This window comes from Equus przewalskii, chromosome X, assembly GCF_037783145.1.
Source record: "Equus przewalskii isolate Varuska chromosome X, EquPr2, whole genome shotgun sequence".
Lineage (NCBI taxonomy): Eukaryota > Metazoa > Chordata > Mammalia > Perissodactyla > Equidae > Equus > Equus przewalskii.
Genome location: NC_091863.1, coordinates 39,425,947 through 39,443,022, shown reverse-complemented (window position 1 = coordinate 39,443,022; position 17,076 = coordinate 39,425,947). Strand labels below are relative to the sequence as shown.

General features: G+C 48.5%; 2 long non-coding RNA genes across 3 annotated transcripts in view; both read right to left on the bottom strand.

Moving 5' to 3' along the window:
- Positions 1-950: 950 nt before the first annotated feature.
- On the bottom strand, positions 951-2,514 carry LOC139081183 (uncharacterized). The gene is made up of 2 exons (XR_011536301.1): positions 2,337-2,514; positions 951-1,604 (listed from the first exon to the last, which is right to left on the bottom strand). It is a non-coding gene; the product is annotated as an uncharacterized lncRNA (long non-coding RNA).
- A 2,891-nt stretch (positions 2,515-5,405) lies between these two features.
- Positions 5,406-17,076, bottom strand: part of LOC139081180 (uncharacterized) — a 30,930-nt gene continuing 19,259 nt past the window's right edge. Inside the window, exon 5 of one of the 2 annotated variants that reach the window (XR_011536294.1) lies at positions 5,406-7,875. This is a non-coding gene — a long non-coding RNA (uncharacterized lncRNA). The remainder of the gene's footprint in view (positions 7,876-17,076) is intronic. The other variant, XR_011536295.1, reaches the window with a different exon arrangement.

The window sequence follows — 17,076 nt, the reverse complement described above, 5'->3', positions numbered from 1 at the left end:
TCTGGGGGAACAGAGAGAAACAACTGATGGGGCCATACAACAGAGATCCCTGAAAGAAGGAGTTCAAATGTGGCTGGAAGCCAATTGTAAAACACAGGGAGAAAACACCCTGAGGCTTCTCACAAGGATGAGAGAAGGGAATAAAAGAAACAAGTCACAAAGCTAAGGACAGATCTATAAATGTCTGAATACATAAGGAAAGGAACTGAAGACAACTGGACGAAGGGAAAATGAAAAGGCCAGGGAAAGGGAGAATGACCTAGAAGGGCTCATTCCAGCTGAAGGAGGCAGGGATCAGATCCTGAGGACAAAGAAGGCAGGCATAATTGTTCCTCAAAGCTAAGCAAAGAATGGGAGGAGATATGTGGAGAGGTCATTTACTCTGAGGAGCTCACATCCATGTCCTATAACCACCAGAGGCCTACCTCCTCTCCGTTAAGGAATACCAATGGCATGTCAAAGGAACTTCCCCCTCACCAGCTGGAATCTTCCATCCACCATCCCCAATCTTTCTAGTTCTCACTCGCCTATGCAACTTGAGATTTTTCTCTCTGCCATCCGAGGCTCTTCTTTCTCCAACGTGAAGATCACGTCTGGTTTGGTAACTTGACACCCTGTAAGAGGACATGAATCAGGATTTAAGGCACCTGCTTGGGCTAAGGGCCTCTGAAGACAGAGGAAGGGGCAGCTTCAGGGACTACACGATGAAGCTGCCCAATTATATCCTGGTGAAGTCTGGCCATTTCCTTTGGAAGGTGAGAGAACAAATACTTCCTTCAGCATCCAAAAGGGATGAGGAATCTTTCACCTCTGAACATTTTCAGCTCTTCAGAGGTAAGAAGATCCCATACATCTTTTCCTCATCACCCAGGGATGATGTTGGTTTGCAAGCTTGCCCCCCATATATGGAGGGGAAGGAGAGACCAAAGAAAGAGGCAGACCACTCCAGATTGGTAGATGGCAGAGGTTTTTTTTAAGATTTTATTTTTCCTTCCCCCCCCCAAAGCCCCCCAGTACATAGTTGTATATTCTAGTTGTAGGTCCTTCTAGTTATGGCAAGTGGGACGCCACCTCAGCGTGGCCTGATGAGTGATGCCATGTCTGCGCCCAGGACTGGAATTGGCGAAACCCTGGGCCGCCGAAGCGGAGCGCGCGAACTTAACCACTCAGCCACGGGGCCGGCCCCTGGATGGCAGGTTTAATAAGCAAAGGAGCTTACTTATAAGGTTTGTCCTGGGCGGCCACAAGGTGAGTAGATCTCCACCTCCCGCCTGCCAGAATCTTAAAAGTTCATATAGAGGCCATAACTGGTTCAATCACATACACCATCCAGATGGTCTCAGCAACACATTGCTCTCTCAAGGCTGCATCCTTGGGATGGGCAGAATGTACGTTCCAAGGACAGGGGAGGGGGTAAGGAGCCTTCCATTGTCCAGGTCCAGCTCATGGGTCAACCAGTGGTCACATCCTCTTCATGACCTCCAATACTCCACCCCTCATGACCAGCTCTTACAATCTTACACGCTCCCCTCTTCTGCCATGTGCCTTGAGCAGTCAGCAAGGGGTTTCATGGAGCATAGGTGGCTCATTTGGAGGTTATGTGGCTGTATCGGAGGCAGATGCCCCAGCAACAGTATAGGCACATGTAAGAGAAACACAGATTAACATAATTCTCAAAACAAGTAACAGTTTTTTCCACCAAGAGCCCCATGATCCAAACCACTGATTTGTTAATTCCCCCTAGGCTGGGGGTTGGATCCCCCAGGGCGTTCACTTGTGGCCTCATGTGATTTAGTAAAGATGATACATTAGCAGACTCATCAGGTATGAACATACAACATTGTTTGGATAATGGCACAGGTGCCTCCTTGTGGGGCAGTAATAATGTCCAAGGCCATCCAACTTTGGAGGACAGCTTTTAGAGACATTTCAGTGTTCAGTAAGGACAGAGTTTGCTGGCTATCATTTAAGGCTTATTGGACAGATTCAGTTAGGGCTTCTATGTGTGCTGTGACATCCTCCAGGCCAATGGAGGGGATAAAGATGACAGCCAAATGATTGTATCAGTGGAAAACAGAACATGCCCATATGGCCTCGAGGAGAGGGAGGTTGGGGGCATTAGGAACTTGACCAGTTCTGCACACCATACATGCCAGGGGAGGCAGCACTGTCAGGTGTGAGGATATGGCCTAGGACTCCTGCCTTCTCCCCTCTTTCTATGGTGCACGTTCCATTCCAGGCAGAGTGCGTTTCAACAGGTCTGGCTCACACCAAGACAACAGGATCCCAGTGGGGATTGAGTAGTTCCCCTCACCCAGGGGTGTGAAATAACTCACCCATCCCGGTGGGATGTCCTATTGCAAATTCCAGTAGTTAATGCCTTTCCCAGGCAGGATGGGGCTTGGTGTTCTCAGCAGCATAGCACAATGATCCACAGTGAGGGTCGGGGCAGTGGCTATGTCCTGCGACTTCCATACCTTGACAGTGTTGAGTGTCTCGGCAAGGGTCCCCAGTCTGGCATATGGGACAATAGACCCTACTGGTTGATCATTCAAGTGTATTAAAGCCTGGGACAGTACTTTAGTCCACCTGGCCAAGGTGGTTTTACCTGTTAGTAATTTAATCTGCTGGTTTAACGTTCCGTTCTTCCTTTCTCCCAGCCCTGCTGCTTGCGGGTTATAGGGGAGATGGAACCTCCATTCAGTGGCATGTTCTTTTGCCCAGTCTTGCACATCATGACCTTTGAAATGTGACCCCTGATCACTGTCTGTTCAACAAGGGTATTCGTCCATAGTACTCAGCTTCTCAAATCCCCTAGTGGTGGTAGTCTGGTTTGTATAGTGACACAGGAAAGCTTGGGTTAGGCCAGACACAGTGTCCACACAAACCAAGGCATATTTAAAACTCTCCCTTGGAGGGAGGGGGCTAATATAATCAGTTTGCCAATCCTTCACTGGTTGGGAACTCTGGTAGATGGCCCCAGAGTTTGGCAGCTGCCTTGGGCATTATTTAGGACGTTCTGTTACTACATTAACCAAGTCACTGTATTTCAAGGACAATCCGGCATCCTTGGCAATATGCCATCCTACCCAGGCATTACAGTGGCCGTTCTTTCTTATGCACCAAATCTGCTGTATTTACTGAAGGGTTAGTTGCTAAGGCTCATTCCTGGGCTAAGGCATCAGCTTTGTGATTGCCAGGGAATGTCAGCTCCTTATAAGCTGGGACGTGGAAGGCAGCGAGGATTGCCTCAGGCTCTTGTAGGTGAACCCAAATGTCTTTCCACATATCTTGACCCCACAAGGTCTTTTTCATGGTCATCCATCCACACCTTAGCTTCTCTTTTTCCGAGCCAAAGGGTTAATCCCTTTAGAACAGTCCAACTGTCAGTGCAAAGGGATGATGGCCAGGGCTCATGAGTGATCACCAGCCAGACTGGTCTGAGTTGAGCCCACTGGCTTCTTGCTTCCATCCAGATGGGGTCAGTGTTGGGCAGAATAGCAGCTGCAGTTCATGCGGGTGGGTTGCCCTGACTAGACCCATCTGTGTACCAAGCATCTGGGAATTTCCCCCATTTGCTCTCTATAGGGTGCAGGGGCTGCCACAGGAATAGGGGTGGGGGCATTTGGAGGATCTCATACTCCACAGGGCCTAGTAGTGCCTGCATTTCTAGAGACAGTAGCCTGGCAGACAGGGTGCTCCTCTGCTGCAAATGGGCATGCCACTTAGTCAAAGTGGGAGTCTGAGCCATGGCAGAGGTGGGTCGATGGAACATATGCTCAACCCACCCCTTGGCAGGAAGGGAAGTTCTCACCATGCTATGCTGCTCCTTCGTGAGAGGCTCTGCCTGGAGAAGTGCTGTGCACACCGCTAGGAACTGTTGCCAAAGCTGTTGGTCCAGCTTTGGGCCAACTGGTGGTCATGTCCTCTCGATTACCTCCTCCAACAGATGACCACTTCAGATGGAGCCATCACGTGTCACTGCAGGATCAGTGACATTTGAGGATGAGGCTGAGGACTTCACCTGGCAAGAGTGACAGCACCTGGGTCCTGCTCAGAGGACTCTGTGTGGAGATGTGATAGTGGAGAATTATAGTTACCTGGTCCATGGGCAAGGAAGGCTCCCCCAGGTAATTTGGTGTTTACAGTTATTGTGTCCTACATAGTACCTTTTATTTTTAGGTTTTTGAAAGCTATCTTTCTTCCTGAACCTCAAGTGTCACTGATCCTGTGATGACATATGATGACTCTATGTGAAGTGGTCATCCTGCATGATGAGGAAAAGATATGAGGGAACTCTTCTCTGTTCACAAAAACGATGCCTGCATTCAAATTGGTTTTTGTTACACGTTGGAGGAGAAACAATAATCTATTTAGAGAAACTTCTGCTTTGGGTGATGACAGAGAAGCTTTTAGCAGACCAATGTTCCTGCTGAGAACAACTAAAAAATTCAATAAAAGACAAAAAATATTTATTTGGAGGCATCAGAAAGCTGCTGAGGCACTTGAGATTTGAGAGGCCAAGATGCCAGAGAATTAAAAAACCAAGGTCATCAGACCAGATGAGGACCAAGCCCAACTATAGCATATGCTCCCATAGGAGACATAGCTTTCTTCAGTCCTGCCCTTAGACCCTGCAAGTGGAGACTCTGGGCCCTGTGTGCATGCCTGCCTCTAAATTTTATAAGCCTCTCTCCAGTGCCTGAAACTAGCTGGGGCCAGCGCCCTCCGGGCAGGTCACTAGGCCTGGTTCTAGTACTGCAAGTAGATTGCTCTTGCTGCATGGCACCACATTTCCTTCGTGGGCTCTCTTGAGATTAGGCCACCAGAAAGGTGCCGACATGCTGATTTTGGATGATGCTCACATTGAACATAGGACGTGTTCTGGGCTCCGGGCTAGAAGGGTCCACCACCAACCCTTGGGCTTGACCTACATGTGTGAGCCCAGGTATCAGCTTGTCTGTCAGCGTTCTGACTGTAGTGCCACCTCTGTCTTCAGCATCCAAGAACAGTGGGGTGCCTTACTATGAAAAAATGTGGAGAGGAAAAGGATGGAGAAAGATATACCATGCAAAGACTAACCCAAGAAAGTCGGTGTGTCTATACCAATATCAGGCATAGGGATGTGAACCTCCAAAATCAGGATATTCATGAACACTATGGAGAGAGCAAGGTGAAAGAGAGAAGGGAGATGTACAAGGAAGCTTCGACTGCATCTATCTGTAATGGTGTATTTATAAAAGTAAGAAATATCTGAAGCAAATATGGCAAAATATAAAGATCTAGTAAAACTGGGTAGAGTACTCAAGTGTTTTTCTCTATACCTTTTGGTTTGAAATATTTCATAATTTCAAAAAATAATTTAAAAATAGACTAAAAATTAGACAAATGCTAACAAAATAATGAGAAGTGGATATAAATTTAAAGGCAAAAACATTAAGCAGGACAAAGAAGGATATTTTATGTTAATAAAAGAAAAAGTTCATTAAAAGACATAATGGTAATGCATGTTTATGTACTTAACAAAGATTTAGCATCTATAAAGCTGTTGAAGAATAAGGGGGTGACTTTTCAATTACAGAGACAGAAATTTATACACTTCTCTTAGATCAAACAGACAACAACGAGACAACTTGCTTGAAGAGCACAATTATTAAGTCTGCTCTATGTATGATGCGTGGATATGGGTGCACATATACATATTTAAATCCAACAGTGAATAAACAGGAAATATTTACAAATATTGATTACTGAGTAGACAATCACAAAGAAAATCCCAACAAATCATAGGGACACTTTGTGCAAGCACAATGCAATAAAATTATTTTTGTATTAAAGGAAAAAAATCAAAAATGAAATTATGAACAGTTTAGAAATGAAGAACAATGAGTACACATAAAAAGAAAATGCACATATTTAATGCATACATTATAAGTGGAATCTAGAAGGAAATGAACCAAACATTTAATGTAAAAACAGCAAAATAAGTCCAAACAATGTAAAAAGTAGGAATTAATAAGGATAAAATGAGGTATTAATAGGACACAATATTAGGTTTCATTAACAAAATCATTAGAATAGATAAAAAGTCAAAGATCAAAGACATCTGATTAAGAAAAAAGATAAAAGGAACATTAGGAGTGAGAAAGGGAACATTAGACACACAAGAGAGATTTTAAATAAGAACCCAATCTAAGGTTTCCAGTTAAAAAGGTAAATTGGCCACATGTACTTACCCCTTCTTCTCTCCTGAGACACAAATAGACTACCTTTAAAATAATATTTTTAAAAATTTATAACCCACAACTAAGAATATACAACTATGTACCGGGGGGCTTTGGGGAGAAAGGAAAAAAAAGATCTAAAAAAAAAAAAATTTATAAACCCACTAGAATGAAAGTAATGGAAGAGGCATTTCCATTCATGTTAAAAATCTAGCAAACTAGAAATAGACAAGAACTCCCTTAATCTGATAAAGAGTCTCTATTTAAAACCTATAGCAAACATTCTAGTTAATGGTGAATGAGTACAAGTTTCTCTTTAGATTAAGAGGAAGAAAAGAATATCTGTTATCACTATACCATTTCTATTCAGTATTGAATTGAATATGCTAGCCAATGCAATAAATTAAGAAAGAGAAATTAAAAATGTAAGGATAGGAAAGAAGAAATAAAACTGTCAATTTGCAGATGACATTTTTTGAATGTAAAAAGGTTTAAAAGTATCTTCAGATTAGAATTTATAGGTGAAATTACTGAATAAAATGTCAATATATAAAATCGTATACATACAATTGTATTTCTACATATCAGAAACAACAATTAGAAAATGAAAGTTTAAAATGATGCAACTTACAATTGCATCAAGAAATGTAAAAAAAAGCAACTAGGAATAAATTTAATAAAATATGTATGAGACCTCTGTAGAAAAAATTATAAAACATTATTGAAAGAATGTAAAGACCTAAATCAATAGTATACAGCATTTACTGGAATATTAAATATTGTAAAGATATCAATTTTCTCTCAAATAATATTTAGATTCAATGTACTCCCAGCACGCTTTCTGGAGAAATTGACAGATTCTAAAATATATATAGAAATGCAAAGGACCTAGAATGTCCAAGATAATTGTGAAGAACAAAATTGGAGGACGCATACAACCTGATTTCAAGACTTACTATAAAGCTACAATAATTAAGACAGTGAAGTACCGTCGCTAAGGATAGACAAGTAAATAAATAGAGCAGAATAAATAATCTGGAACTAGATCTACAGGTGTATTCAGTCAAACTACGACAAAGGCCAGAATGAAAGTCGGTGGGGAAAATGATAGCCTTTTGGAACAAATGGTGCTGAAGCAACTGAATATTCATTTGGAAAAAGATGATCTTGATCATTATCTCACAATATAAAAATTAAAGATTGTTATATAAATGAGCCAAAGATGGCCCCTATACATTGGCCCTCTGTTATTTATTTCTTCACAGCAAGCCAGGACTATTAGCTCAAAGCTTGCTGGTGCCAAACTTAAATTTTCACACATCCAATTGCTTTAAATATAGCTCAAATAGCATTTCTAGCCATTTAGAGCCTGCCTGCTTTGCACATTCTGCAAAACTATATCCAACATCTGGTACCACAGATAAGATAAATCCTGGGGTCAGAAAAGCAGCCGCTGCCCTCAGAGCTCCCTGACACAGACTCCCCATCTTGCTGCTGAGCAACATCACCTAGACGCCTTACCCCTTCTCCAGGTTCCCTCTCCACGGGGAGTTCCACTGCCTTCTTCCCTCTCCGGGTGGTAGCCCCATGCCACTGTCTCTGGAGGTCTGCTGCTGTGAGGGACTTCGGTGTCATGCAAATTGTCCCAGCACTGCCAAAAAAAAAGCTTGTTGAGTAATACTGACATCTCATGACCATGTCTCTTCTTTGATCAGCGCTCCAAATCTTCAAACTCACTGCATGGGGTGATAAGGATGGGACTTTGGTGATGACTAATAAATTGGCATGTCTACCTAGTCAGTAGGACATTCACTCGGCAAATTGGTCCTGAATGGCCTCCAGTGGGTGGGGCTCGAATCTGGAATGCCTCCATGTCAGTTTGGTGTGGCATTGCTCTTTGCAGTTGGTCTGTTTTTTGTGGTCTCCCCCTGTGCCTCGTTAGCCTGGCCAAGTAGTAACACCAGTATTTGAGTGAACCAACATCATTACCAAACTGACTTTGGCTTCAGAGATGCTGAGCTGTCCAGGGAAGGAGATCAGCTCACCTGCCTGGGTCTCTGATACTAGGCAGGTGCTGGACACCATAAGGCCCGTGGGCCTGATAGAACAAGGGGAGGAATGCACACCCCCTGACTGAGGGAGGGCTACCCCTGACCCCATAGTTGGCTACAGAAGGAGGAGCTCCCTGCAGCCAGGTCAGTGATTTGGGGTACTCTGAAATAAGAGGATGTCTTTGTCCCTGGGGACCACTAGGACAGGTAAACAAAGCTGAGAAGGTGGAGACATCAGGCTGAGGCCAGACACCAAAGCGCAGTTGGGGGGATGCATTTGCAAGCAGCTAGCATGTCCTAGCTGTTGTGACATTCAATTATTCTGTTGGGACTGTCATCATTCTAGCACCTGCCTGGAGGGATATCGAGATCCTAACCTTTGGGCTGAGGTGGCTAAAGCGTTACTTAAAGTGACTAAGGCAAGGAAGTTGACATTCCTGCCTCTCCCAGGAGGAGGCTGATGTCTTGCTGGACAGGGGCTCCCAACCATGAGAGGCCTCGGTCCCAAGTAGCTTCTCACCAGCATGCAGCCCCAGAGAGGAGGTAGGAGCCCAAACTCCAGGGTGGGGGCAGGACAAGAGAGAAGGGAAAACCCGGGGGAGGTGGAATGGCGCCCTCTAGAGCACCACCATGACAGTGCAGAGGATAGTCTACCTGCAGCCAGTGACTCCCCCCTCCCCCGTGATAATGGCTGAAGAGACAAGAGGGAGGGTCAGGAAGGAGGGGCCGGTTCTGATTTGGAGGAGAGCATCCTCTCTCGCCCTGAGGCCCAGTCCCTCCTTAAGGACCTGCCCCAGGAACCAAATGAAGAGGGGTGCCAGGCTGCACAGTGTGTCTGGTGGGGAGCGAGCTCCGCCTAACAGGGGCTGGCATCAAACAATGGGCTGCACGGGATGGGATGGAAGACTGAGCCCCTACTAAAGGATCCTGCAGTGAGTGGGCAAGGTGGGAAGGGCCCCGAGAGGCGGCTTTGGACCCCGAGCCACATATACCTTGTTGATGTGGATTTTTATGGCTCGGAGGGCCCCCCACCCTCCAGGAGGCCTCACCACCACCTGTGCGGGCTGTCAGTGGAAAACACCAGCTGAGGCCAAAGATCTCCATCAGCTGCGGACACTGGAGTGGGCTTATCAGGTAACAGATGGTGTGCAGGAGGGTGACTTGGTAAGTCAGAGGAGGCGGAATTGAGTCCAGAGTCCACGCAGTTGTTTCTCAGCGGGGAGGGCTCCTGACAAACACAAGTCCTCGCCACTAACAAGGATGGCGCACGTTAAAACTGTTCAAGAGGCCATGGCTGCCCTGGATTTAATACAAACTCGGGAAAGACAAACTCAGAGCCAGGCATGCAGGCCACCTGGCCTAAATCAAAATTGCCATCAGCAGCGCAGCCGCCCCCCTCCTAAGGCAAACAAACCACCTGCAGCCAGGCCTCCGCTTAAAAGCGTGAACCTGAGAAAACAAGATAGGTTATGCATTAGTCAGGATTCTCCAGAGAAACAGAACCAACAGGATGTATATAGAGAGAGAGGGATTTACCGTGAGGAAGTGGCTCCCGTGGTTTGGGGGGCTAGCAGGTCCCGAGATCTACGGGCCTTAAGCTGGAGCCCCCCGAGAGCCAAAGCTAGAGTTCCAGTCCAGAGACTTGCTGGCGTCAGGTCCAGGAAGCACCACTGTCTCAGTTTGAGACCAAAGGCAGGAAAAAAACCAAAGTCCCAGCTCAAAGCGGTCAGGCAGGAGGAAATCCCCTCTCACTCCTGGGAGGTTCAGATTTTTGTGCGATTCAGGCCTTCAACTGATTGGATGAGGCCCACCCACAATGGGGAGGACACTCTGCTTTACTCCGTCTACCACTCAAGTGTTAACCTCATCCAGAAACACCCTCACAGACACACCCAGAGTAATGTTTCACCAAAGTTTGGGCACTCTGTGGTCCAGCCACGTTGACACATAAACTTAACCATCACAGATTATACTGAACCGAAAGGGACAAGAGGGTCCCAAATTAGATGTTCTGATAAATCAGTGGAGCAACTACAGTCCTCACTAGGGCTGGATCACGAGCTGCCACAGGCTTCCCCTTCAGGGGCAGCCTCCCTTTCAGGACCTGCCTCTGGTCTCGGCCAGTGGCCCGGGCCAGCCCCCACTCCGGGATCCAGCAGCCACGGAAGTGGGGCCCCTTGTGGAAGGCAAGCTCTTTCTATCACATTAACTGTAGTTTGGGCTCCAAAACCTAAACACACTGGCTGGCCCTGCTGGACACGGGTGCTCAGACCTCCCTAGGCCCAGGGAGCACGCAGGCTTTAAAGGGGCGCCCCGAAATGGAGATGACCAGCTTGGGAGGAGAATTAACTAAAGGGACAATTACCCACTTAACTATTAAATTGGCCCAGATTTGCTAAAAGATGCTTCTGTCCTGGTTGTCCCCCTGGAGACCATCCCTGTCCCCATTACTGGAAGGGACTGTCCCAGTGAGCAGGTAACCTCGTGGAAGAAGCCTAAGCCTTGTACACTGTCGGTGGGTGCCACCCCGTGGGAACCAGTTAGCATCCCCTACCTACCGACTGGGTGGGTGGTAAATAGGCCACAGCACCAGCGACATCAAGGCACTCAAGGATGATGGCCTGTGACGGCCGACGTAGCTAAAGAAGGGGCACCCAGCATGCCACTTTTTGATTCCCTGCTGTGGCCTTGCTACCGCCAGCGCTAATTGGTGGCGGCCAACCACAGCCTGTACCAGGCGCTGCTCCACCAGGCCTCAGTGCCTCGACGAACGACGTTCAAAGTCCCGGTAAGCGGTCTGGGCTTCCAGACTCGGCCAGCGCGTTCCCGCAGTGAAGCTACCACAGGAAAGTCAACCACAGTCCGCCTTCGCCTTGGGCTCGGCAGTGCGCCCTTTCTGGACGCCTCAGGGGACTCCGGTGGTCCTGCCACGGCACGCGGGCTCTGCAGACAGGACCCAGACGCCGGCCCTGCACGCCCACCAGACACGGCTTTGGCGTCCATCCATGACTTCCTCCTTCCCCGACCCGGGCAGGGCTCCGTGTCCTGTGCGTCACAACCCTGGGCGAGCCGTCCCTGAGAGAGGATGGGCGGTTGTCCCCCACACGCAGGGCACAGGGCCCTGCCAGTCTGTTAAGTTGGGGGCTGCGTGTGGAACCGAGAAGGGTGAGCTATTTCCGTTCTGGTGAAAGGTGAGCTCCCAGGGCCCCCGCCCCCGCGTCGGAAAGCAGGCCCAGCATGTGGCAGAAAAGTTTGGCTTCTGCGCCCAGCACTTTCCTCACCGCTAATATTTGCGGGAGCCCGTCTAGAGGGTCACCCGTAAGTCTTCCATTTTCAGTGGGGACCTGAGCCACCACCAGATAGATAAAGGAGGCCAGCACGTCGGCTGCCCTACTCGTGCCCCGAGGGCAGGACTTACAGTTAGAAGTTTCTGCCACCTCCAAATTCACTTCCTGGGGCCTCTGGACCAAACTCCCACCCACAGGCTTTTACTGTAAGGGCCTCCGAGTCTCAGGCCAGACATGCCTGCCACTGGAGACCCACCTCCTGGCAGCGCACACGGCACTTGTGGAAACTGAGGCCCTTTCTGGGGCAGAGCCAGCGACCCCCCAGACCCAGATTCCGAGTTTGCCCCAATAGTGGAGAAGCTCCCCGGGGAACTGGCTCAGACTCAGAGGCCTCCTCCTCAAAGTGGAAACGGTATCTACAGCGTCGCCCTAAACCTGGCCCTGCTAGAGTGCCACCGAGTCCATGAGGAAACAGCCACCACCCTGCCACTGAGGCTACCTTGCCTAAACCCCGGAAATGCCCCTGCCCCTTGCAATGGGGATGCCAGGGAGGAGGGTCAGTACTCTCAAAACAAGGAAAGCAACGGTCCTCCTTTCCCAAAGGAGTGAGCACAGGGTGTAAGGGACCGGACAACGGACAGCCGCAGCCTGTCACCCCCAGTCGAACGCTCCACAGTCCATATGGGGCACAGAGCAAAGGGCCCCGTGGGCTGAGCTGGGCGCAAACTCCCAGCAATGCCATGGGGGGTGACAAGCGTGTGCCCACGGTTCACATCTTACTGACTCCTGGTCGGCGCCTGAGGAGCTAAGGCCTTGGTCAGGACCTTGGCAAAATCAGGGCCGGAAAATAAAAGCTGAGGCATCCGGGATACAGAGGGCTGAGGAAATACCACACTGGCTCCCGCTCCGCCCTCTGGGTGCACCACACCTCGGCCCATCCCCAACAAAACACGGAGGAGGCAGGAACCCACGCCAACCTGATGGATTAACCGAACTGCCAAAGGAGGTGAGCCTCTGGGAGGAGGGGGCCCAGGTCTTGGGAGGAGCCACCTTCCCCTCTCTGCTGGTGGGCACGCGAGCAGTCAGGGCATTTGGGCATGACAGGTGATGAAAATGGATTGTGAATAGAAGAGCTGACGTGGCAGAGAGATGTTTAAACAAAGCCCTTAGCGAATGTACCAGATGCCGGGAACCTAGACACGGGGCCTGCTGCTTAGGAGGAAAATTTACAGAGGAGGAGAGCCACCTCAGAAGTGGCAAACAGATTTTATCGGGGCGCTCCCTGTAGCGGTGGGAGCTATTCAATATGCTTCAACAACGGTAGATGCAGACACAGGCTTTCCATCGGCTTAGCCATCCAGGGCGCCAACCTCAGCTAATGTCACTGCAGGGTTAACACGCAGGCCTCCCAGCTTCTGAGCGCCAAGGGTCACACCATCAGATCAAGGCTCCTACTTCACTGCAAGGAAATGCAACGATGGGCGTGACAACATAATACCTCTTGGTTTTCCACCTGCCCTGTGGTCGTACAGCAGCAAGTCTCATAAAAAGACGTCCCGGTATTTTAAAGCAAGGGTTCCTGGGCACCTGGAGGACAACGGACCCCCAAGTTCAAAAGTACTGCCCACAGTTCTGGCTACGTTAAATCCACAGTCCTATGGCGTAACTGTGTTGTATCCAAATTCATGACAAATGTAGAGACCACCAGCAGGGTCACTCTGACCTCGGCCGGTGTACACACCCACCCTGGACACAGACCAATTACCATTTTTCACGGACAGGGGAGCCCTGACATTGCTGCCCACAGCAAAGGAACACCCTCCTGATCCTTTCACCTCTCCCTTCTCCCTCGTAGAAAGTCCAGAGCCTGGCCATTCCCCACCCCCAATCCTGGCAGGCCCCTGCCATTGGCCCCTGACTCTGGGAGGATCCTCTGCCTGCCACTGCTCCCCATGCAGTGTGAGCTGAGCAAACCTCTCACCACCATCTGGAGAGAGAGGTGTCCGCATCTGCTGCCCATGTACTCCACTAAGAGCTCCCCGGAACAGTCCCGGACCTGCTCCTGACAGCCAGGAGGCAGACCTAACTACCCCCGGGCCCATAACACAGTTGGGCCTGTTCCCAAGGGACAATCAGGTCTCCTCCTGCTGCACACAGACGACCCCCAACTTTCCACCTACTCCGCTGCTGTGCCCCTTCCCTACCGGGGAAGTTCCTCCCTTCGCCAGGGCCAGCTACACACCCATTATCGGATCACCTGCCCTAGCAGTCTACACCCGCTGCCGACAAGGTCTGTCCAGAGAAAACATGCCACATGCATGCCACAGGGAGACACACAATGCAGGCCAGGATGGGGACCAGGGGAACCACACTGCTGGCTCTTCTGGTCAGTCAGTCCTACCAACATGACCACAGACACCAACACAGAGGCTAGCCCTCCGCCTCTCCTCCCATCTCTACTCCGACCAGCAGCACCCATTCTGGCTGAGCCAGACTCCAGCACAGGGCTTGTGACTCACAGGGGCCTTGTAACCCTGTGGGCCAACTTTTACTTCAAATCAGATGGAGCTATTATCAACTAGTGCCACCAAACAGAGCAATGGGCCTCTACCTCAGTCCCATTTAAGGCATGCCCAGAGATGGTATGCACCCAATATTACAACCAGGGTGCTTGTAGTTGGTGCAATCAAATTAAAAACATTGTAATCCAGAGGCAATACCAACAAACCCTACATGATTACAGAGACAAAATGATAGCTCTGAGTAATCTGCAGGATGACGGTAAATGTAAACGCTAACAACAATGTATGTCCTTAAAACTACTGGCCTCTTTTCCTATTAATTATAATGATCTCTTTCCCCCTCCAGCACAAGTCCCTTTTATTGAGGCAGAAAGAAATTGCACTAACCAAGTGGCCCAGGGCACCTTACCATGGACCTCCTCCCTGGCTCCTAATCAATACGTACAAGGAAAGCAACGTACACTACGTCTGCCCTGGGCCTGGGCATGAGCAAGACATCAGGGTCTATAATCAGCTTGGGATTTCCTCCCTGACCTACCCAGGGTGAGCTGACATCACACTCAGTGGAAGCAGACTCTGCAACAGCCGCACCACTGGCTGCCACAGGGAACAAGCACAGCTCCTGGGTGCCACGGCAAGGACAAATCTCACAAACACCGTATATGATCCCATGGAGAAATCGAACCACTCTCTGTCTGGGAGTCTCTCCATGCAAATCGACAACTACTTGCCTACACCTACTATAACATTTGCTGGGCCTACCAAGACCACCACTAATAAGGCTTCGGGAATGTTTGCGGGAAATTGCTACCCAAAGTTACTCTTCTGGGGAGATCCTTACAAAACATATGGAACCTCACCTTAGAGGAGATAGAAACAATAATCAACAGGTCGGAGACAAAGCTAACGTGGGGAGAAATTTGCTGATGTAGTCATATCACCTGCTCCCAAGGGGCCAGCTCTGCAGCTGCCTAGGGAAAGTTTCCACTAGAACAGAAGTGATGAAGCAGGTAGCCTCCCAGTGAAACATGACAAAGTCACGATAAACAGAGAAAGAGAGGTGCTAAATGGATAATATGATTAATGTCTGTTTTGGAAATAATTTGGTCCCCCTGTGACGATCCCATATGTGAGTGTCCCATAGTTCAGGATCTGATTTGGTGTGTGGCTAAATTAACAAGTTTTTTCAAACTGCTGGGAGCACCTGTGAAGCTTATCCCATACCCATGGAATCACACCGATGCGATTAACTATTGGTGATCAGCAGGAAACTCAATCACCAATGCGCATTTATCAGGAAAAGGAGGAACATACAATTGCCCACCAAACCAAACCTGCATATAGCCTTAGCCACAGCCATCCACACGATGGCACATGTAACCAGATGTTGGGCTTGCTTCTGCCAAGCTGATTTTAGCATACATAAGGTAATACCTCCACCCGGCCAAGCTCCTCCATAAACCTTAATTATCAAGATAAGCCTGGGGCCGACCCTGTGGCCAAGTGGTTAAGTTCGTGCACTCTGCTTCGATGGCCCAGGGTTTCACCGCTTCGGATCCTGGGCGTGGACATGGCACTGCTCGTCAGGTCCACGTTGAGGCAGCGTCCCACATGCCAGAACTAGAGGGACCTGCAACTAAGATATACAACTATGTACCAGGGGGGATTTGGGGGAGATAAAACAGAAAATAAAAAGATAAGCCTATTGCTATAACCGCTGACATCCAAAGACAATATCTAGAGCTTAATCTCAGGCAAATATATGGCCAACCCTGGGCTGAGCCCATAACCAATTGAGTTGACCTAGGTGCTGAATGCAAGGTGGGTGACCTGCAAGCTTGCCCGACCACACCATTATTAACTCCTATTAACCCCCCGGAACGGCACTAAGCCACACAAACTTGCCTTCCTGGAAACACAGAGAATACAGGCAGCAGAGGGAACCTCGTGGGCCTGTAAGGGAATCAAATGCTTTCCCCTGTCATAAGCTTCCCCTTGTCCAACATGGGACAAGATTTCATGTACTTGGGTTTAGCTAAAAATTCGAGCAGATTTTTTCTCAGCAGCAGAGCCTCTAAGGACTTGCCCCCACAAATCATGCTAGCCACCACTCTCATCACTGCAAATGAGCTTTTCAAATAGTCCCTCTCATACTAACCACTCTAGGATCACTAGGGGGCAGCAGAAACAGTATACATTTGGGACACCACATAACAGTGAAAAGAAACACAGATAGCTATGTCCACACAAACTAAACAAACGTCCCAAGGACTGGAACTCTTGGCTGAATCTTACCATAGTTTAGGGGCCCTGGTGTTAGAGAACTGCATAGCCCTGAATTACCTGTTGGTTGCTTAGCGGGGCTTGGGAGGGGGGTGGGTGGTATCCGCATACCTGCCAACACGTCTTTCTGCACGTGGATAGATAACACACCAAGATTTACTAATAGTCAGGGATATGCACCATAGAGGCCATGATATCACTCTACTGACTAAACAGATTTAACAAATCAAAATCTTCTCCTTTTCTGGTTGATTCTCCTGGCTTTCTCCACTAAATTGGCAGACAGGCTGTGAAGGGGCTTTGCAATTTTAGGTTGTGCCTTTATAAAATTCTGGGTCTTGAGGATGCTTTATACTGGCCCCAAACTCAAGTGTTAAGAAATAACACACAACTTAGGTCATAAACAACATGGTGCAAGACGAACTGTTATATAGACGAGTCAAAGATGGCCCCTGTATACTGGTCCTGTGTCATTTACTTCTTTACAGCAGGTCGGTACCATGAGCTCAAAAGTTGCTGGTGCCAAACTGAATTTTTTTTTTAAAGATTGGCACCTAGGCTAACAACTGATGCCAATCTTTTTTTTTTTCTGCTTTATTTCCCAACCCCCCCGATACAAAGTTGTATATCTTAGTTGCAGGTCCTTCTAGTTGTGGGATGTGGGACGCCGCCTCAACATGGCCTGACAAGTGGTGCCATGTCCACGCCC